The sequence below is a fragment of the Stegodyphus dumicola genome, chromosome 4 (genome assembly GCF_044657685.1).
Source record: "Stegodyphus dumicola isolate Sdum_Otavi_A_Nest chromosome 4, ASM4465768v1".
NCBI classification, from domain to species: Eukaryota; Metazoa; Arthropoda; class Arachnida; order Araneae; family Eresidae; genus Stegodyphus; species Stegodyphus dumicola.
In genome coordinates this window covers 261,380,390-261,404,131 of record NC_140771.1, presented here as the reverse complement: position 1 = coordinate 261,404,131, position 23,742 = coordinate 261,380,390, and the positions used below count along the sequence as shown (strand labels likewise).

General features: G+C 31.7%; 1 long non-coding RNA gene across 1 annotated transcript; it reads left to right on the top strand.

The window, feature by feature from the left end:
* The first annotated feature begins 2,855 nt into the window (after nt 1–2,855).
* On the top strand, nt 2,856–14,116 carry LOC146997875 (uncharacterized). Its single transcript, XR_015040557.1, has 4 exons — nt 2,856–2,870; nt 3,956–4,065; nt 11,892–11,934; nt 14,045–14,116. It is a non-coding gene; the product is annotated as an uncharacterized LOC146997875 (long non-coding RNA).
* Nucleotides 14,117–23,742: the final 9,626 nt, after the last annotated feature.

Genomic DNA, 23,742 nt, shown 5'->3' with positions numbered 1-23,742 from the left:
CGAAAAATTAAATGCTTACTAAAGTTAAAAATCTCAGACGAACAACACATAAGGCCTTTTTCTTATAAGTTATGTGAACTTCCTTATAAGGCCTATTAAATTATACACACTTTTTGCTGCTGATCATTTAAATTTATTTCTTCGAATTGCTCTTTCAAACTTGAATACCCGATTCCTAAAAGAAAGTTGCTGATTTTGAAATTACGTATACTGCACAATTTTGGTCGTGCGTTTATGAATTTTTTCTAATTTTATTTCTTTATTAGCGGAAGTATCCGATGTCAATTAAGTTAGATTGAAAGCAATGTATCTAACAACTGAGAGAACGATACCGTTGTAATCCTTCTCTAACGATGTAAAAAATACGATTCATAGTTATACATTTTTCAGTCTGGTGCGATATGCAACCCCACATAAAAAATTTCGATAGAAAAATATAATTCTCTCTCATTGTATCAGAAGCAATGCCACTCAGCTTTTAGTGATTTTCGTCTTTTTAATCAAATGGTCATAACAGCTCAAGTTCCATCCAATATTTCACCTATATTCAACTTTAGTCGATTCAATGTCGCAAAACATTTATCATAATTGATCAGAAATCAATAACGCAAACAAACAAACAAACACACAAACAGACATTCTTCTTTATATGTATAGGTTATGTAAAACTTACAAATTTTTTATTAACAAAATGTACGATTTGCAAACGAGCAAGAGCAACACCTTTCGAAATAAAGCATTTCTATCTCCAACGCCCGAGACTGTTACCACTAGGAAAAATTAAATTTAAACTAGAAAATTAGAACAAATTAGAACTTTCAGAACTTTTAATTAGTATTTTGGCTCATGAAAGTGGTAAAGATGAGAATAGTCGAAATGGCTTCCCTCGAATTTTCGGAATCGGGAATAACGTATTTAATGTTTGGCAATGTTATTTTTATTTCATCTTTTATCTATTTTCGTATTTTAACAAACTCTAGGATTTGAAAGAAAGCAATGGTAACAACTTTCGAAATAAAGCAGATTTTCGTCTCCAGCTTGCGAGACTGTTGCCACTCGGAAAATGAGGAAGAAAATTATGTTTTTCTGAGTTTTTAATTTATAGCTCTGATTTTAGGTACTTTTTTTTTTTTTTTTTTTTTTTTTGGAGAAAAGTGACGTCGAACTATTCCGGAACCGAGAAAAGAATTGTAGAAAGTTTGGTGGTGATAGCTACCCAGGGGCAGCGCGTCTCCAAAAATATACGTATAATTTTGGTGAAATAAGGGTATGGTATTTTTTGCACGTTACTTTTACGAAATTTATACGAATGAAAAGGCTGAAGTTACTGTTGACTCTTTATCGTTATTTTCCACACGTTATTTTTACGAAAATTAAACGAATCTGAATGTACTAAAAAAACTACCGCCATAATGGTATATTTTATTCGTCACTTTTACGCATATTATACGAATCCGAATGTTCTGAAAGAAACTACTGCCTTTATGGTATATTTCATTCGTCACTTTTAGGGATATTATACGAAGTCTAAAAAGATTGAAAATGAAGTTTATTAATTGAAAATATTTAGTGCATTTTTGGCATTTTACTTTGTTTTCCTTTTCCACGAACATGAAAAAAGGGACATTCATATATGAGGCTAAAATTTTTCTATGAATTTTAACGTGTGAGCTAAATCTTTACGTGCATTTTTTCAAAAAATTGTATTTTCTTAATTTAAAGATTTCAAAATAACTTATTTATTTCCTTATATCAAATTTGTTATTTTTATTCATATCAACACTTACATTAATTTCCACAATTTAATTTCTTTTATGAAAATCCTATTACCCATTTAACTGGAATAACCTGTATATTAAATTTGTGTACTTACTGAGTTTGGTACAATTCTCGCCTTATTTAATTTATCAAATGTGGGCAATTAAATTGGAATAAGACTAGCAAATCTTTCATGTCGAGGAATAGAATAATAAATAGAGCAGACGATGCTTGGAAATGTTTAACTTCTTTAACAATAGTTTAATGTAGACCAAAGGATCATTAATTATAATCACAGATATAATAATATTTTTATTTAATAATAATAAATGGAAGATTATTATTATTAAAGATTATTATTATTATTTCGTAGATTATTATTATTAAATAAAAATTTAATAATAATAAATTTTTATTTAATAATAATAATCTACGAAATTGCAAGCTGAATCCTGATATTTTGCATATATTTCAATTCCTTTAATCTTTGTTATAAAAATCACATGAGGCTAACATTTTTTAATTTTGTTTAATGTACGGGGAAAATGATATAGCGATTTTAATAATTTTTATATGAGGGAAAAATAAATAAATAATGTAAATAAATAATTATATTATATTTTATATTTTTCCTGAAACAGTTAAAGACATTCTTAGTATGGAGATCTACAGAATAAGTACAAGGGTCCAGTTAAATGAACTCAAAATTTGCATAGTTAATTTTACGCTAACTTATAAAAATTAACCGGATTTACGATTATACACTGAGCATGCGCATACACAGACATTTCTATTTTTCGTAGAAAAATTTAATTATTACCTTAAAGAGAGATGCTGTGAATATAAATTTATATAATGCAAAAGTAAGTGTATTCCATATCCTAATTTAGAGGCTTTCTTAATATGTTTAATTATAAAGAAAAAAAAAGCGTTGCAATTCTTGTTCACTGATCAATAGCAAAGCAGACACTTTCTACTTCCGGTTGTGGCGGGATATTTGTGAAGTCAGCAATGGCGGTCGAAAAGAATGGTTAAAGTCGCAAAGAATACTGTTTGTTCGTGGATTGGCGTTTGTGACTGAATCCATTGATGTTACAAATTATTTGAAGAAAGTAAGTGAATATTTTATATTTTCAGTGTTTAATACTCGTACTTTCTTCACCTATATAAAATTTTATAGATAGCGTCTGTGTAGGAAATGTGATTTTATATGTGTTGTTCTTTTGTGTACGTGCCTAATGATTCATTTTCAGGATTTGGTACTGTTAATGACATAGAATACCAAATCAATAAATTGAAAAAATGTTGCACTAGTCTGTTTCTTACTGTTTGTGTCACTCCTGTTTGTATGTGTCTCACCTTTTTATAGTTATATTATTTTTACTCAAACGTTTTAATATTTATTTTAAAGCATACTGTAATTAAGCAGGAAATAGCTTTTAATGGAAAAAGGAAGGCAATATTAACATAACTAATTGTTCAGAAATCTGTTCTGGAAATATTATCTACCTTATGCCAAAAAATAAAGCATGTAACTTTCATTTATTTATGAAATTCAAAATTTTTTTATTTGCTTAGTGTTTTCCCTAAAAATAATTTAATTTCTTATTTTTGAATTTAGTTTTATAAATTTACTTTAATATATAATCTTTAACCTCAAAGATATTGTGCTATTAAAACAGGAAATTTTATGCGATAGAAACACAGGTACTTTGTTCATTTTATTTTATATATACTGAATTTTCATATGTACTTGTAATTACTGAAATATATCCTTTCATGAATAATAAGTAAGTCCTAAGTCCTTTCATGAATGCATTTCTTTTTTGTTTGTTTGATTTTGTTGTTTTAAAAGATCTGCCATAGTTAAAGAAAGAAAATAAAGTAAGAATGCTTTACTTTCAGTTTTGAATAAATTTATTACTATTTACTGCAGCTTCAAGTTTCTCTAAATGTAATTTTCGAAGTCAAAACTTGATAGTTATGTTGATTATTAGACTTGCATGAAAAAATTAGTATTTGATCTAAAATACCTTAAATTATTTGAATTATATTTTAATAAATCATGTATTTCGATATAACTAGATAGTTAAAAAAATTAAAATTGTAAATGTGCAGAAATGCTTATATAAAACCAAGAAATTGTTTATATTTTTATTGCTTTTTCCCTTGTAAATTAATTATATATATATTACAGTCTGGGGAGTCAGCACCCTGCTGAATTGTAGTAAACGAGACGTCCAATCTACTAGACCATCAAAGATGCAGATTTGGATTTTCTATTTCATAGTTATTGAAATCATAATGGTATGTTTGTTTAAATTAGTACTGTTTATGAATGTGATAAAAATAAATTCTGATAAGCTAAGAAATGATTTATTTTCTATTAATTATGAACTGTAAATAATGTAACCAATTTTCTTCATAGTATTTACTAAACATTTTTTTTAAAAAAAGGGAGGTAGTCTTATTTATACAATTCTTGCAGAGATACCTTGCAGAGATTCTTCAGAAATAAAACATTTCAGGAATTTTCACTCAGTATATCTTGATGTGTAAAATCGTGTTGTTCAATGCCATATTACTTTTTCACAGGAAAGTAATTTTATTGATCTAACATCTGCATTAATCAAACTTTTTTAAGAATGATTACAGTTCCTAAGCTAACTTAAAATTTTCAGATTTAGAAAATGTATGTTTAATTTACCATTATTTTTCCATGGAATAGAAAAGGTTTTCAAAATGTTCAGTTGTTAGAGGGAAATAATATAAATGAGATTGTCCTGATACAGTTTCAGCTGGAAATGAAACAGAATTTTCGGATAGTGAAGATTTCATTTAAGAATTCTAATAAAACTGATTAATTTAAATCCTCTGTATTTAAAAATTCTAATAAAACTGATTAATGTAAATCCTATGATTCATGTAGGTATTTTTCTGTTATCAGGACCAGATTCAGAAATGTGTGTTTGTATGCATAAATTTTTAAATGTAGGTGCTCGTGTGTGCATGTGTATATTCTTTATGTATGTGATGACTTCATGGTTTAATAAGGCACCATTTAGCAAGACGAAACAAACATTTATTAAATATATAATTCAAAGCATAATATAATAGTTACTCAGAGCAGTACGTCGCTCCTACCGCATAGTACAATCTACTACCTTCCTCTTCCGAGGCTAACATGCAACTCCTAATAAATACATTAACCCTTCTCAAAGAAGAGCTACCTGCGCCAAGCATGCTCTGTTGATCGCCAAACAGTCGCCAGATATCACACCCCCGTCGTAAGATTGTTGTTGATATTATTTACAAATCAATCAGCAATTTGGAAACTAAAATCTAGCAACTGTTTGCGATCAACGTGAAAAAGAAAAAAAAAACTACATATACTTTTATACATTCTATCCTTTTTTTCAAATCTCAATTACTATAGACATACCTCAATTTACTACATAAACATAGATAACACATTTTTATATATAAACATAGATAAATCATTTTTAACTTCACTTGTTCCGAACCTTATTATTATTGTAACAATTTATCAATTCTTAATTCAAAGAAACCAAGTTGATATTTTCTTTTATAAACATGTTAAAATATACCCTAGTATTATTCCAATGATGACAGTAAAATTATTAAGTTTCTTATATATATATATAATTATATTCTTAACATTCCTTTTAATTAATGATGCTGCAGCATAATTTAAATCCTTGGGAGACAAATATCTAAATTTACCACTTACCTCGAATATTTGTTATCCAATAATTTCTCTATCTATTTCAAATTACATAAACATCTTATTTGCACAAAATTGTAAAATGATTATGAAAAGCAAAGAAAACTATATAATTATTAACTATACAAAATGTTCGTGAAGATGAACAGTAAATTAATGTTCAAAGTTCACAAGTGGGAAGTCTGGATAATGCATCCGCGTTTGACAGTTTTTTTCCAGGGCAATGTTCTATTTCGAGATTATATTTCTGCAAAGCTATGGCCCATCGTTGTAATTTGGACGATTGCGGAGCATTTCTCACTATAAAGGCTAGAGGATTATGATCAGTCACAATTTTCACCGATGAACCGAATATCCAAGGTTCAAACTTCTTCAATGCCCATACTATAGCATAAGCTTCTCGCTCTATAGTCGGCCAGCTCTGTTGAGGTTTCGATAATTTCTTGCTCGCGTAGCAGATGGGAAATTGCTTCTCTCCCCTTTGCTGTGACAAACATGCACCTATTCCGATTTGGGATGCATCAGAATGAATGACAAACGGATCCTGCAGTGTTGGGGTGATCAGCTCCGTTGACATCGCTAATCGTTCCTTCAGTTGTTGAAATGTTGACTCATGAATTTCTTTCCATTCGAGTATTTCCGGTTGTTTGTTTTTCGTGAGTTCTGCGAGTGGGTAGGCGATCTCTGCATACCCTGGGATATAATCGCGATAATAATTACATAGTCCTAACAGACTTTTAAGATCTCTTTTCGTTTTCGGCGTTTCCAGCTTCTTGATTGCCTCTATTTTCTCGGGATCTGGTTGATGTTTTCCTGATCCAATGATGTGTCCTAAATATTTAATTTGAGGTTTTGCAAACGAGCATTTCTTCGAATTGATAGTAAATCCAAGTGACTCTAGTTTGGTAAAAACTTTATCCAGATGTCGGAGATGAGTGTCGAAATCCGTGGAAAATATAGCTATGTCATCAATATAGGCTCTTGAAAATTGTTGAAATTCTTTCAGTGCGTTATTCATTACTCTCTGAAAAGTTGCTGCTGCGTTCCTTAATCCAAAGGGTAGCACTTTAAACTGATATTGACCTCGATGAGTTTTGAACGATGTGTACTCTTTACTTTGTTCCTCCATGGGAATTGCCCAATATCCTTTCAGCAAATCTAAAGTTGTTATGACGTTGGCTCTTCCTATACTGTACATTAAATCAATGGCATTTTGCATAGGAAAGTCATCTGGCTTCGTCACTGCATTCAAAGCTCGATAATCTAAGCACAATCTGATATCTCCATTTTTTTTGCTTACACAAACTACTGGATGAGCTATTTCTGCATTACTTTCTTCTGTTAGTCCCGATTTCAATAATTCTTCTACTTCTTCATCGACCTTGGGTTTCAATGCTTCAGGAATCCTATAAATGTAAGGTTTCTTCCTCTCCATATTGGGTATTAATCTAATTTTATGAGCTTCAACTTTAGCTATTTTCAGCTTTCCGGTGAATAGTGCTCGGTGTTTGTTGATAAGAGCTATCAATTTTCTTCTCTGCTGCGGATTCAAATTTTCTAAATTCAGATTTGCATCTATTTTAAAATCTTCCAGGGGGGTCGAGAGATCTTTTCCTGGTAAAGTTATAATTTCTCCAAATTCTTCTTCATTTTCAAATATCACTCCAACTGCATTGACACTAGCTTGGAATTTTCTAATTTTATTTGCATGAACATGTTTGATCTTTCCATCAGGTAGTTTTACTTTATAGGAATGAGGTGGGCAATGATTCACGATTTCTCCTGGACCAGTCCATCGTGCATAGAGTTTGTTATTTGAATCTGCTATGAGTAAATAAACTTGTTCTCCGATTTTGAAATTTTTTGGTATTGTTCTCCGATTAAAGTACTCAGCATATTTTTGTTGTTTATCACTTGCAATTAAATTGGCTTGTTCGGCTGCTTGTTCTAACCTTATTTTTAAAAGTTGTAAGTAATCCACTGCCGATTCACTTAGATTAGGTGGTATAGGTATTGCTCCTGACCATGAAGACTTCAGTACTGCTAAAGGACCTCTTGGTTGTCTTCCATACATCAGCTGAAATGGTGAGACACCCGTGGTGCAGTTTGGTACTTCTCTGTATGCAAAGAGCAGGTATGGGATGTGCTTATCCCAATTCGAAGGATCAGTCCTGATGACATGATGTAACATTTGCTTGAAGGACTTGTTCCATCTTTCTACTAATCCATTTGAAGCACTGTAAGCAGGTGTAGAGAACCTAGGGTGAGAACCTAGTCTTTTCTGGAATTCTTTAGTTAATTTTGAAACGAAGTTACTTCCGTTGTCACTAGCTATTGTATTAGGGATTCCTGTTCTCATGAAAATCTCCAAAAGCGCGTCGCAAGTGGCTTTTGCTGTCAAGCTTCTCAGTGGAATGGCTTCTGGCCATCGGGAATGTTGATCTACCAGACATAACACATATTTATGTTTCCTAGCAGAGGGAGGTTCAATAGGTCCAATAATGTCGATGTTAACTGTTTCGAAAGGTAATCCTGGCCTTCTGACCGGTGTGATGGGAATCTTGTCAGATCGCTTTTCTGGACTTTTCAACTGACAATCTTTGCACGTTTTACAAAAGGTTTCAACATCTTGTGCTAATCCAGGCCAATAAAATGAATATCGTATTCGCTCCTTTGTTTTTCTTATCCCAAGATGTGCACCGAAAATGGAACTATGTGCTAATTCCAACACTTGTGCTCTTCTACTAAGTGGAAGCACTAACTGAAAAACATTCTGTCCTAATATTTTTTCTTGGTGATGTAAAAGATGATCAATAAATAAATAATTTCCTTTTTTTTCTATTGCTAGCTTCCATGCTTCTCTCAGCGAGGGACAGTTAACTTGCTCTTCGCGTAGGCGTTCAGCAGACGATAAGTCTGTGTTTACATAAACACTGCCTTCTTCCCTTCCTCCTCTTCGTTTTTCTCCTCCATAAGCATTAGCGGGGGGGGAATCGACGCTGTCGTTTGACTGTGCATTGGCGAAAAAAGTTTGTAAGTTTTCACTTCCGTAATTATTTCTTTCTGCGTTTGGTTCTTCTGCCGCAGGATTAATCAACAGTTCGTATATTTCTGGAGTTATTAGGCAAGGCACATTTAGCTTATCAGTCACTGCAATTAATGTATCCACAAAATTAAATATATTGCTTCCATGATCTTTATGGTAAATAGGTACACGGCAAACTTTTGCTTCAATTGGTTGTCCGAAAGCAGGTGTTAGCAATATTTTACCTCCTTCTCTCTCCTCTAAATTTGGAATGAGCGATGAATGTACGATCGTTATCTGCGTTCCAGAGTCTACGATAGCTTCGATTTTCTCAGAGTTAATAAAAATATCTACTTTTTGCAGTGGTTGAACGATGCGTTCTGCGAATTCAGATCGTAGATGGGATGAGTCTACTTTAGCTACGATGGCTTCTTCTTTTGATGTTCTGTTTGAATTTTTTTGAGTTTTGGAATCATCCTTTCCCTTCTTATTTACTGCAGTTTCGTTCTTTCTTCTTTTGTCTGGGCAATCTCTCGCGATGTGTTGATAATTTCCACAAATATAATATTCTTTTCTTCTCGCGTGAAATCTTTCGTGTTTTGGATATTCTTTTCTCATGGGTGGTGGAATATATTTGTCGTGTGCACATGTTGTATCCAGGAATCTCGGTGATCGCTTAATTCCATTTCGAACTTCGTCGAAAGATTTTCCTTTGGCCGTGAAATAAATATCACATTCTGTAGCTAATTCTTGAGGCTTCAGCCATTTATTTCCTTGGCGTATTGCGACGTGTGCAGCTGTTTCTTCATCTAATGCTTGGAATAATTTATCGGAAATAATTAACTCCTTGAGTGTTTCGAAATCCTTTACTTCTCTTGACTTGCAGTAATAGTCCCATGTAGCTGTTAGTCTTGAAGCGAACTGGATATGCGTTTCGCCGGAATAACGTTTAGTTTTTCTGAAGTTTTCTAAACAGGTTTGAGGAGTAGGTTGATATTCCTTCAGAACAAGAGTTTTCACTTTTTCGTAATTTTGCAGATCTTCCTCCTTTATATAAACAAGAACATTTGAAGCTTTTTCTCCAATTAATTTCAATAATATTTCTGATTTGTATTCTTCAGGAACCTTCTTGTGCTTAAATGCTCTTTCGATAGAATCGAAAAATATATTCCATTCTTCTGCTCTCTTCGGTACTGGTATAGTCAGTGTTTCTACTCCTTTGATCAGCTTGTCCAGGGAAATTTCGGTTTCTCGTTCTGTGTTTTGTATTAAAGGTGTTGGACTTCTACTTCCTTCATTTTGAGTTGCTCGAATCTTCGCTAGTTCTATTTCGTGTTCTCTTTCTGTTCTTATTCTTTCTTCTTCCATTTGCATTCTTTCCATTTCTTCTTTTCTTTTTCTATTCTCCACTGTAGTAATCAGAATTTCTTTCACGAAATCAGCATCTTCGATGTATTCCTTGCTATTCTGGAGTTTGTGTTTCAGTTCTACCAGCTTCAAATCTGGGGATGCTTCTTCGCCAATTTCCAATAGAACTGTTACTAAATCCTCTTTCTTTGCGTTTTTGAACATTTTCTTCTATTTTCCTTTAGAATCAAGCCTTTCAAACTTTCGATTAAATAATTCTCACGTTTCTACTCTCTTTTGCAAATGAACACTTCTTTCGTTAGTTAGGCTTAACTTTACGCCTCTTCCGTTTTCAACGCTCTAAGCTTCTAACCTCTCTGGTTTTCTCGAAAGAGAGCGTGTTGTGATGACTTCATGGTTTAATAAGGCACCATTTAGCAAGACGAAACAAACATTTATTAAATATATAATTCAAAGCATAATATAATAGTTACTCAGAGCAGTACGTCGCTCCTACCGCATAGTACAATCTACTACCTTCCTCTTCCGAGGCTAACATGCAACTCCTAATAAATACATTAACCCTTCTCGAAGAAGAGCTACCTGCGCCAAGCATGCTCTGTTGATCGCCAAACAGTCGCCAGATATCACAATGTATGTATGTGTATACTTTACACATATATGCGCATACATGCATATACACATGCTTACATATCTATAGTGGAACCCCGAGATACGAGTTTAATTCGTTCCAGCATTCAACTGGTATAGCGAATTTCTCGTATCTAGAAACAAGCTTCCCCATTGAAAATAATGGAAATTCAGTTAACCCGTTCCACACCCCAAAAAATATCAACATTTTAATATCAAGTCAATTTTTCCTAATAAATAACACTGGTAAATAATATAACAATAGTTTAACTTTGTTACCAACATTTTAACTCCTTCTCATTAATCCACACCAACAACAGCTTCTCAACATTTAGGAGTACTTTTATGGTGCCTGGAAGAAACGATAATTCCTTTGGCTACATCAGGTTTCTTAATTTCTTCCTGCTTCTTCAGAATAGTATAGATTTTCGATGTTGAAAGGCCGCAAGTCTTCGCCAATTCCGTCACCATGCTTATGTTTATCTATGATTTCTTTCTTGATATCGATGGCCATGGCCTCCTTATTTTTCTTTGCAGCACTATCTGAGGCAACAATCTTCTTACGAGGCATCTTGAAATAATTATTTTCACGTTAAATGTCAAAACAATTAACTTACAAGTGCACAAACACGTATATAAAAGAACACTGAGTGATCTGTCGAGGGGATTCCCTGAGTTGAGCCGGATAGGGAAATGGCGCCACCCGTACCAACAGCCTGGCTCGTTACTCGAATTAATGCTCGTATTTTGCTCATACTTTCCTCGTATCTCGAGGTTTCATTGTACATTTCTGAATCCCGTCCTAATAACAGAGGAGTACCTTTGCCAGTATTGCAACAGAGCTAGAATGAATTATTGTGTTAAATATGTGGAAAATGCATGCTTAAAGTACTGTTATTTTCTAAAAATATTCTGTATGTCTATTTTTTACAAGAAGAAAAAATAGCTAAAAGCTGTTAATTTACTCTTATTTATTAGTCCAAAAGGGCTTTGTCCCTAAAGGACTATTGTTTTTGTTTTGCATTGGTTCACTATAAATATGTTTCACTTTTCAAACTGTTCCTACCAAATGTTAGAGTCCCTAGTGTGGGATTAATACTCTCTTAGTGCCCTCTATAACCTATGTTAGGGTTAACCTGTATAACCTACAAGGATTACCAGTTTAGGCGAGATATCTCGGTAGTTATCATAATGCGTACCTTATTTTTTATTATTTTTAAATTAAATTGAAAGTAATAAACTAGTTTTCAAGAATGGAGTTAAACTAGATTTGCATTCAACTCTGGTTTATTGTGTTAATGATGTTTTGCTGTAACAAATATGAATTTTTTGTTTAAGTATAATAATTTAAAATGGTTTTTCTAGAGAATGAAGTACTGCCACTAAGGTAAAGGTGCTAACTTGCAAGGTAATTTTCTATTCTACATTAACTCAATCTTTATGTCCTGTTACAGATATATTGGCAGAAATAATGAAAACCTGACATTCAAAAAGAAAAATAATAACGTTGAATGTAGTATATTAGATGGTTAACTGCGGTTTGGCAGCTCATTAATAATCTTACACATATTGAGTACGAATAACTTTGACAATTACCGGTATTTTCAATAGTATAAAATTAGGCAAGAAAGCAGCTTTAGCTTAGCACCGATTTTAAATACAACTCTCTTACCAATATTGGTTTGACGAAGGTAAAATATAATTGAATTTAATAAGTTGGAAATACTGTCTGTCTTTCCATGAGTTAAAAAATAATTTCAAATAAAATTTCTTTTTTCAGTTTTTCATGTTATTTGTTTAATGTTATTGTAATCTGATTTATCATATTTAGTCACATATTCCATCCCTCTGCACTATAGTATATAATTCAAAGGACTTATCAGTTTCAGCAATATTTTTTTTACCAGTATACATTTTTACCATAACTCTGTTTCTAAATCATATCCTGAAAAATTAAGGAGTAAAGTACACAAAGAAGGAAAATATGCAAGTAAATAATGGCATTTAGTGTTGTTTATGTGTCTAATATTTGTACTAGATTGTAAAAGTTATAAAATTCTATTAGCTTTTATTCTTTTTTAAATTGAGAGGCTTCTTTGCACCCAAATGGTTAAAGCCTTCCAGAACTGGTACTTTGATCTAACTTCTATTCCTAATAAATAATCCAGCTGCATACAGTTTACTCAATTTCTGCCATAAAAATTATTAGCTTTATTTAAATATATCTTTTACAACTATTCCATCAGGTAGATTGTTTTCATATTTTGCCTTAATTGAGTCAACCTGCTAATTAAGAATTTATTAAAGTTAATATGTTAAGTTTTTGTGTATATAATTCATTTTAAGTATGTGCAAGCAAATGCATACATTAACAGTTACGTAGAATTATGTTTTGGGTATCAAATTTAGAAATTTTTGAGCTGTTTTAGAAGAGTTATTAATGATTTATACCATATTAATATTGGTAAAAAAATTTCTGTGGCTTTTATATGACAGTATATATTTTAAAATAACTGCATGATACGGTAGAGGTAAAAAGCTTCATGTGGATCATAAATTAATATTACGTGGGAATTTTTCATTTATTTAATAAAGAAAATATTCAAGCCACAATTAAATGTTTTTCACTGGATTATTTGCATACAAAGTTTGCAGCAAATATTTCCTGCAACAGAAGTGACAATTTTTATTTTGCCAAGACAGGAAATTTAGTTAGTGAAAGCAGTAACCCTATTTTGGGATGTTAAATAGGAAGGCAAATTTTTGAATTTAAATTGATTTTTGAAGGAAGACTTCATTTAGTCTTGCTATCATTCTACGTGGCTTTTAACTTTTTTATGGTATTTATAATTTTATTGTTATTCAGCTTTCTGTTTGCTTAGAATGCACATGAATGTAGACTTAAAATATTTTATATTGCAAACTGAGATGCCATTGTTATCATAATTAAAGATTTGTGTTCTGATTTTGGAGGAATTTACTGATAATACTTTTAATTGTGTATTGGTTTATTGAAATGTGTAAAATAGCCTGTCAATGCATATACATACGTTAATAACATCTTTATGTTTATGAAGTATTCTGTTATATGTATATAGTGTTGTGATTAGTTTTCTGCTTACTCTTTATTTAAGAAAAAGATATCTGTAAGAAAGCGAATATTCTTTACTATATGTAGGAGTAAAATTGGAAAGGCTAATGCAATATAATTAATACAAAATTAAGTTTTTTCTCGTGTACTTAAATACAAACATAGCCATTAAAGACTTTCTTAACCTTGCAGTTCTAAACAAATCTTTAGGTATTTTTTACTTGAAATTATAGGCATTGTGTAAGGTATATAATTGAAGTTTACTGTGTGATAGTGTGAACTTAAATTTTTAATTACTGAAATGTAAATTTTTAAATATGAAATACTCAGTACATTTTATATGCATCTTTTAATACTTCAACTATATTTAAAAATTGAAAACATCTAAAGTGTGAAATTATTACAAATTTTTCTTTCTCTTGTTTAGGAGCTGTTCTCAAAACATTGGGTGACAAAGAATTCACTTTTACAAAAATCGAGCAGGATATTAAAGACAGCAAAATATAGAGCAAATATGGCGAAGCTGAATGAAATCTATGTTGAATTTTATTATTGAAAAAAATTATGCTCTTCAGATTTAATGTTAGTTTTTATTGTTTAGCAGTTATTGCAATTTTCGAATATCTGTAAAATAAACCTAATTCGTAAATTAATTTCATGTGTATTTCTTTTGCAAGTATTATAGTACATAATACTTCAAACAACTTGAAATTTGATACTTGTTAATTTATGTGGGATATGTTCATAATAATTTTATAATTTAAATAACTCAATGTCGTCATATGAGCGTAATATAAAATGCACAGCATTTGACAACAAATTAATAAAAAATTAGCCAACTTCTAATTTCTTTCTTTTATCCAGCTGCTTTTAAATCATTTAATACATTAAGCTATTTGATGAAAAAAATAATTTGTATGTCCACATATGTATATATTTGTGTATTATCTGAAGACATGAACGCAATATTTGTGACATTAAACATTCATCTTCAAAGAAAATAACAAAAAGTCAACTTCGTAATTATTGGAAAAGGTAAGTTTTCTACAATTTCCTGGTCTATATTTAACAATTTTAAATTTAGCAACCTCATCCAAATAATCTAAATGTATGATGTTTTCTTTTGCGCTACAGTCGTTTACTGAATTTCGTAATTAACTATATTGTACTTTAGATAGAAATTAACGTAGATATTCCCCGTATTTTACGGTACAAAAACTTACGTTATATTTGATAATAATTGACCTAAATCCCCCCTATGTTTTCTTTGCATATGCGAATGACTTTGGTAAAAATTTTGCCCGATGTCTCTTCTTTACTGTGTATCAGTGCACATTTTTGGTAAAAAAATTGCATACATCTCCAATTACCTATTTACTGCATTTTTCATAAAATGTGCTTATTTTAATCACATATTTTCTACATAAATCTATGCAAAAATGTTCTGCATATAAAAAAGAAAAAGATAAAATGTTAATTTGATATCAAATTTTTGCATATCCACCTTTTAGGTATGTACAGCAATATGGAATATATATAGCAGGAAAATTTAAAAGCAACAAAATTAATTTCTATTTTAAAATTACGTAACACTTAAAGGCTGAAAATCACTTTTAATATTTCATTTCAAAGTGACTACAAAATATGCAATAAATTTTGTAAACCTGAGTTCTATGTTTTAAATCAATTAATGCTATCGTTCATTCACATGGCATAAGAAAATGTCCTTCGGAAAAGCAAATAATTTATTTAAAGTGTTATTTAGTAATAATGAATTTAGTAAACAACTGTTTGCTACAGTTGTTTACTAAATTTAAATTTATGAAATGAATTTAGTAAACAAAAATGCAAATGAACGATAGAATTAATTGATTTAAAACACAGAATTGATTTTTGCGAAATGTATTGCATATTTTGTAGTCACTTTGAAATGAAATATTAAAAGTGATTTTCAGCCTTTAAGTGTTACGTAATTTTTTAATAGAATTTTTTTTTTCATTTACTAGTGCATTTAAATTTTCCAGTTATATATTTTCCATATTGCTGTACATAACTAAAAGGCAGATATGTAAGAATTTGATATAAAAATTATATTTTACCTTTTAATCATAGTATGCAGAAAGTTTTTGCATAGATTTTTATAAAAAATATGCGATTAAAATAAGTACATTTTACGAAAAATGCAGTGAAAAGGTAACTGGAGATTTATGCAAATTTTTTACCAAAAAATGTGCATTTATACACAGTAAAGTGGAGAAGACATCGGATTAAATTTTTACCAGTCATTCGCATATGCAAAGAAAACATAGGGAAGATTTAGGTCGATTACTATCAAATATATACGTTTTTGTACCGTAAAATATGGGAAATATATACGTTTTTGTACTGTAAAGTACGGGGAATATCTACCTTAATTTTTACCTAATATATACGTTTATATACAGCAAAAAATCGGGGAAACTTACGTAAATTTTTACTAAATATATACGCATACGTGAAGCAAAAAATTGAGATTTACGTATATGCGATAAATATACGTAAATTTTTACTAAAAATATACGTAAATCCCTGAAATTTACCTATATTATACGTAAAAGTTGCGAATGAACAGCAGTCTCTCGCTTAAATATACCTAAATGTTTCGTAAAAGTTACATATAGTATAACGTAAAAATATACGTAAATATCTAGTAATTGCCACTGGAGACTTTTTATGATATTTTTACGTTCAACTTGAACGTTTTTTATACAAAAGGCCATTCGTAAATTGCGCGTATTTTTCTCCTTCAATTTACGAATGCTTGCTGCCTGGGTCTACGCCGCCCTAAAACGTTCGTCTTGGTTATATGATGATTACATGCGTATAAATGAAAAAAAGGTAACATGGGTATAGGATATTTTTATTATCTGCATTTCATATTTACAATTTCGTCTATTTTTTCATGGTGGAACTTTTCAAAGAGAGTGACACCACCTTTGAAAAAACACAACAAAAGAAATGGTCAAACCTCTCCGATACATTTGGAAAATAATTAAAAATGTGAAAAAATAAACTAATAATGTATTTACAATTAGAAATTATAAGCTATAAAATAAAATTAAATAAACGTCCACAATCCAAAACTATCAAAACGTAGCACTAACAAAACTTCTTTGAACGAGCGAAATTGCTCGCCAGGTTCGATGAACGAAGCAAATCGTACAATCATTAATAAAAACATTTCTGGATAAAACATTTATCGAGAATGTGAGGTAAAAGTGGGGACACCGTTTTCTCCTGCACTGCATATGTGCCAATCAGATTAAAAGCCACGAGAGATAAAAGTAACGCAGCGAAGAAAGTTAAATGAAAATCGGCAGTCAAAGCTAGGTTACGAAGTTCCAGTCGTTAAGTTATTGTGTTAGTAGGAATTCTGATCCAATCATCTTCTGGAATGACTTGGTAACTAAGGTATTCTGAAACATTTGCATCATTACAGCTAGTCCTGTTTTGAATAAACGCTCATTTATTGTGTTCCACTATAGAGTCGAATTGTAAATCAGCATTTATCAGTTTTTTTCTCTCAGAATCTTATTCTGTACTACATGAAGTTTGTGGAATTCTGCATTTGAGTCTGACGGCTAGGCTGCAGAAGCGTTTGAACTTTGAACCTCATTTTTCTGCTGGTCTCTCTGAGAATCTTAACCAGTAAATGTCTTTAGCTTCCCTAGGCCTTTTGCGGTAGTAAAATAAGAAATGGTGTAATAAAACTAACACTCGGAGGAGAGAATCATTCTTGACTTATGTTGCAATAAAAATTCTTAAATGGTTAATTAGTTTGTTTTGTAGCCATAACAATCCATAGATACATATATAATGTTAGAATACAAATGTATGTTCTATGAAGGGAAAAAATATGATTAGAAAAATTTACCCAGAATGACGATAACTAAAATATTTCACAAGAGAATCAATTATTTCTTATTTTTTAGCATCACTTCTTCAGAATAAGCATTAAGGAATTTTAAATATGGTGTTCGCAAGACAAACTAAACTGAACAAAATGGTACTTATACGTCATTGACACCAGATCTACATTACACGTGACTTATGAATATCGCGAAAAACTGCTGAACTCATCGGCACAAGTAAATCATTGTCCATCTGTCCAAATTAAAAGTTCTGAAAAAACTCAATCGTGAGAAATTTTTGTAGTCGATCAGCATAAAGGGTAGGAAACTTATTTTATGAACCAGAGAGGAAGCGCGTTCACGCTGAACTGAAAATGAGGATTCACGAGGCCGATGAACAAGGAAGTACCAGTGGATGTGTAATTCGTGTCTATATGTTGCTAGACGGTAGAAAACATATCAGCAGCAATCTTATACGTATTAGGAGTATCAGTCATCTTACGATTTACCTGCAAGTTGAATTAATCTCACTAAAATTTGCATGGTTTTTTCGGGCAGCATTCGATGACAAGAAAAATATCATATGACGTCGGCAGGGAAGAAGAAACAGGCCAGAAGACCGTCCGTCACCCCCATGCTCCAGCAGCAGAAAAAAAAAATAGAGGGAGAAACCGGTTGTTGCATCCCTTCAGGCGTTGTCTTCGTACGGTCGCGATTAACAAAAACGATGCCTAAATAATGCGGAGGCTTGCCTGCACAACTGAGTCAGGCACTTACTTAAACCATAGCAATTTTACATAAAGTCCGTAGAAGCAATTTTGAAAAGCAACTTCAGGTGAATCGTTGATTCATAGTAATTATACGCAAAGTCACAGAAGCGTAACATAGAGTTGGCCTTAAAATGCATGTATCCTTAACTCGTGTTTGAAAAAAAAAATTCTTACGAGCATCGAAAGTTTGCTGGCAATAATACAGGCTTTCCGTATGATGTGCGAATAATGATTTAAGTGAAATGGAAGCATAAAATATGAAAGTATGTTACATATTATGGTGGTGTGTGGTGGTGTATTCAATTATGGCAAAGCACACTAGGACTATCTGCCTAAGGGGAGGGATGCCTTCGCGGAGGGCTATTTAAGGGAAACTGGCTCGTATACACGTTACACATGGGGAAAACCACGAAAACAACCATGCAACCAGCCCGTTCGCGGGATTCGAACCTCGGACCGAACTACCAGTGTTCAGCGACTTTACCACTCGGCCGCTGGTGGGTCGTTTTTACACATTATGTATTGAGCAATAATAAAAAAAAGAGTACTTTACATAGATAACAAGAGATATTTTAATAACTATACCATTTTATTCAGGAATTTATTTAATGCTAAAAGGCGTTGTGTAAATCATAGAATAAAATGCAACCCGTTATTGTATCTGGCCTAACTTCATTTTTCGCTAAAGCTTCCAAACTCTCAAATTGCTTATTGTTTGTCAATTGAAGAACCGTGCTGGTTTAAGCATATTTCTTCAGAAAAATGTTAAGGTTAGAATTTTTTGTTTTTCTTACAATTTTCGTCAATTTTATATTAATGAAATTGTTGGCACTCACGTTGCAAACCAAAGTTACAAAACGCAACGTGAATACGTTTGGCAGACAAAATCATTCTAAAAACAACCTAGCTAGAAAGCAAACTATGAGCTAATATATTTTCCAAACCACCACTTTGATTCAAAGAAACAAAGCAGTTTTATTAAAAAAAAATCATCAGAATCCACACATGTCATCAAAAGTTAATTTTAAAATTCTTATAACGCAAGATAGTATAAAAAAACTGGTGGTCAGCAAACTTGGATTAAATTTGATTATGAAATTGTTGAATTCTTTGAATTAAAACTTGGTCGGAAAAATTCAATTTTACATTACTCATTCAAAGTAAGGAAGCATAAATTAAAAATAATTTTGCCAGTTTTTCATTCACCAAACAGAGCTAGCTGGCTTCTCTTTCGTTATATATTAATAAATAAATTATATTTTTTAAATCTTATGTATATATAGTATATACAAAAATTGAAACTTAAAGCATTTTATTGCTGAAGCCTACGTGAATGTACTCCACTGTTCGTAGAAGCTGGTGAGTTGCACAGTATTTTTTTTCGAAACCAACATTTTTATTAATATTGGTATTTTCGTTTCGGAGGAAAACATTCATGTGTTCAGGAAACATAAATTCTGACTGCATTTGATAACGACGATAAGAGTTAGTTAATTTTGAGGGTTTGAATGGTACTGGTCAGGTTTCGAATAGGCAATATTAATTCACGTTTCTTGTTTTCTTTAAATATAGCGATGTAGTTAATTAGCAATGAACATTATTATGGCAATAATAATGTTCATTGCTAATGTGCACATAAAGTTAATTAGCAATTACCATTATTCTAGGAAAAAACAAATTTGGACTGAACGTTTTTGATCATACGATTGGAGGTAGAGTTCACTCAAGTTGCATATTTAGGCTTGTGGTTTAGCAATATAAGTGCTAACCTCAAAAGAGTGAAATTAACTACTAGTCCCCTTGAAAGATGGGTTTAAGAAACTTTCAACATCTTGTGGGGAGGTATCAGTGTTGTTGGCGAATATAGTATCTTCGCTACGGAGTGCTAATTGGGTTTGGAGACTGTTAACAATAAGCTCAGCTTTCTTCGTGTCTGTGTGAGCTGTCACTACAACTACAAAAAGAACGGAATCAGTGTTTTCTGTTTTGCGTTATCCGGCAGATTCACGCGAAAGACTGTTGCCACTGGCCGTTAGAGAGCTGGCTGGAGTTTGGTCTTTTGCATAAGAATAAGGTGAAAACGCTTTTCATACAGATTTTCTCTGAATTCGGGAAGCTTAGGTATGATATCATTGGTATTCCATAAACAAAGTTTTGTGAAGTCGTTAAAAGTATTGAATTTTCATATTGAGCGGAATCGGAAAATTGGAGCGTAATATGGTTCTTAGAGTTATAGTAGGCTGTGTCAGCACCAGAGTGAGCCACTCTAAGATGTGGAGGAGCAGCTTTGAGAGTTACAGCAGCACTTTCTGGTCAAAACCAGACTGATTAGAAATTTGTATGATTCCCGAAAGAATATCGTTACAATTTAGAATAAAATTTCGTTCTTTGGGTACCGATAAATTTATAAGAGAGGGGAGAGCAACATGTTGTTCCCCTGTTAAAACATTGGATTTGAGACTCCGGAAGGTATATTACTAGCGTTAAGAGCTGCGGCTGGTCTGCGGTTATTATTGATGTCTTTAAGTCCAAATGGCGAATTTTCCCTGAAGGACTATTGTTTTCGTTTTCAGATTTTGAGTCGAAACCTTTAAAAGCCTGTATCACGTTTCAAATCGTTACCACCAAATATTATCGCCCTGTATTATATTTGAAGAAATTAAATAATGAAGAATCTGCATAAATAAATGTATGTTTCTTGCGTTGTGATAAAACACCGGTACCTAGAGCCATCAAAATTTGAATAACGTAATCTTCCACAGAGTATGGGCATGTGGAAGACCTAATTGGAATTTGAATTTTTTTTGTTATCGATTTCATACTTTGTAACAATTTAACGAATTTTTGATTAAAAAACTAAACGAGTTCAAAGCGAGAAATGGCAACGCTTACCGAAAAAAGCATTTTTTATCTCCAGCGCTTGAGACTGCGTAGGGAATTCTAAAGATATGGTCAATGTAAAATTATTTTATCATATTATCATATCATTATTTATGAACTGAATTTTATGGTTTAAGTGCGAAGAGACATGGAATTTAAAAAATAAAGGTAACACGCAAAATGTTGAAAAAAACTCATGTTTGGACGTAATTTAAAATCTGAAAACCTTTCATTTTTTTCTTTTTTTGTGTGTGTGTTTTTTTTAGTTTTGGTTATTTTGGTGTTGGTGACGGTAGAAATGAAATTTGGCGTGGGATTTTCTTAGGCTCGTTTTGGTTCCTTAGGTTCAATTTGTGGATTCATGACATAACAATTATTGTGTCATCTACATACTGCATACTTTAAATCACATCTGCATACTTACATCTACATACTTTCATCTACATACTTTTCCTACGCCTAAATTTAGTTCCAATCCAAGCAAAAGATTTGCGGTCATTCGGGAGGGACTTTTACCATCAAAGGAAAAAATTCTCGTATCTGCACACTTTTAGTGGACATAAGAAACAAACTGATACTTTTCCTTTCATTTTGTTTCTTCTCCACACTTGGAAAAGTTTCTTTTCACTGAGGTATATACTGCGAGAAGTTGAAAAATAATTATAACCTCGATTACTATCCCCTCATTACAGTCCTCAGCAGTTCTTCAATTGAAAATACCAAGGCGATAAGATATTTCATAAGGGGAATAAAGTAATCTTTTAAATCGTCTGTACTATCACAATAAAGGACTAATCCCATCACAAAACGCAGTGCTTGAACGTTTAAAGGTCGAAAAGAGAAATGAAGCAGGCTATTACTAGGATATCATAAGACGTCCGCAGCTGCTTTTGCACCGAGTGTATTTTAAAAAGTTTGTGAAATTATCTTAAAGGAATCATAAATCTGAGTGCAGAACCGGTTACTTTAATCGAAATATCAAGTTTATTATTATACTTAAATATCTATTTTAGGTTGAAAGGAAGACTTTAAATTTTATTCAAAAAATATCAACTCATATAACAAGATCAAACCCTGCAGTCGAAAAGGAAAAAAAGAGAAGGTGAAATTCTCCTTTACAGAGGAATGCGTAGATACTCAGTTCATCTTAGAACAAAACAGTATTTAAGGAATCATATACTCCGCAGCCAAAAAATGAAAGATTCTCAGTTAACTAAATGCAGTTAACAGGTTCTTAGTTATCGTGTTCTGCAAACAAAAGTCTTATCAGTTACATTATGGAGCGAAGGAGTACTTCTATGTTTAGCCACCTCTTTCACACTTGTGATTATTCTTTCGGAGGATGAAATTAAAGTACAATTTAGAGCAAAAAAATTAAATGACTTACGTTTCACACATTTATCAGGGAGAATAATTAGGCATCTGAAATTTTAAGCGATCCAATAAATATTTCACAGTCTAGATCTTTACTTCCACCTCTATAAATATATTTTACTCCGGAGGAAATGGTGTTGGTTACCAAATGGTTGGAATTCCGTGTAGTGTATTCAGAACCTAAACCAACTGTTACTAAACATTTTACTCTACACAAATATTTATTTAATGGCCGAGAGATTAGTTTGATCTTCACTTGAGTTCACAGAACGTAGCACAACATCATCTTGTTATGCGATCTATTTTGTATGTTTCATGTCTCGAGCAATAGGACATTATTCAGATCTGTCATATATCTGAATATTCGATTCATTATCTAAGATCTTTCATCTGAGAAACTCAAAAAAAATTGTTTTCGAGTAAGTTGCTATGCATATTATGGCGCATATCGAATTTGTGAAACGCTTGGAGGCATAGAAAAGAATTATATTTTTTATGTATGAGGTGTATATTTAGTTCTTTTCCGAAATGTAGTAACAAAACAATAGACTCCAATTATAACCTTATCTATTAAAAAATAAAATGTATGTCAATTTTAACTTGTTGCTCACAGTGTAGAAAAAAGATTCATCTCATGTAAAGTCCTAATAATGTGTTTAATTCTTTCTTTGAAATTTTAAAAATTCCATAATAAATGTCGATCGATCCCGATAGATGACCTAATTATAAATGCATCTTTGTGAATTTATCTGCACATAAATTAAATACGGTATTAATTTATTTCCTTTCAGTACTTTAGGGAGTACTTTATACTTAAGTAGTATTTCTCTTGCTTGACACCTTTGTAAATTGACATTCTGCATCTCTTTGTGGTAGTATAACGGAAATTTTAATTCCGCTGGATGTTTCTCTTCAAAAGCATGGGAAATTTGAAATATTTGATCATACTCTTTTCTTTGAAAACCGTGATTATAAATATAATTTTCTATAACCAGAAAATATCTTATCATTTTTTAATAATAGCTTCACATAATTAGGAAATATTTATTCTAAACCGGGTAGGATTATTAATTCGAGAAAAATTGTAATTATAATGCATCGCTTTAGCCCTTTATTCTAAATGCGAAAATATATGAAATCTTCTGAAATCATCACTATAATGGAAATGATTTCATTTGAGATATAAAGAGAAAAACTCTATTTTATTATTT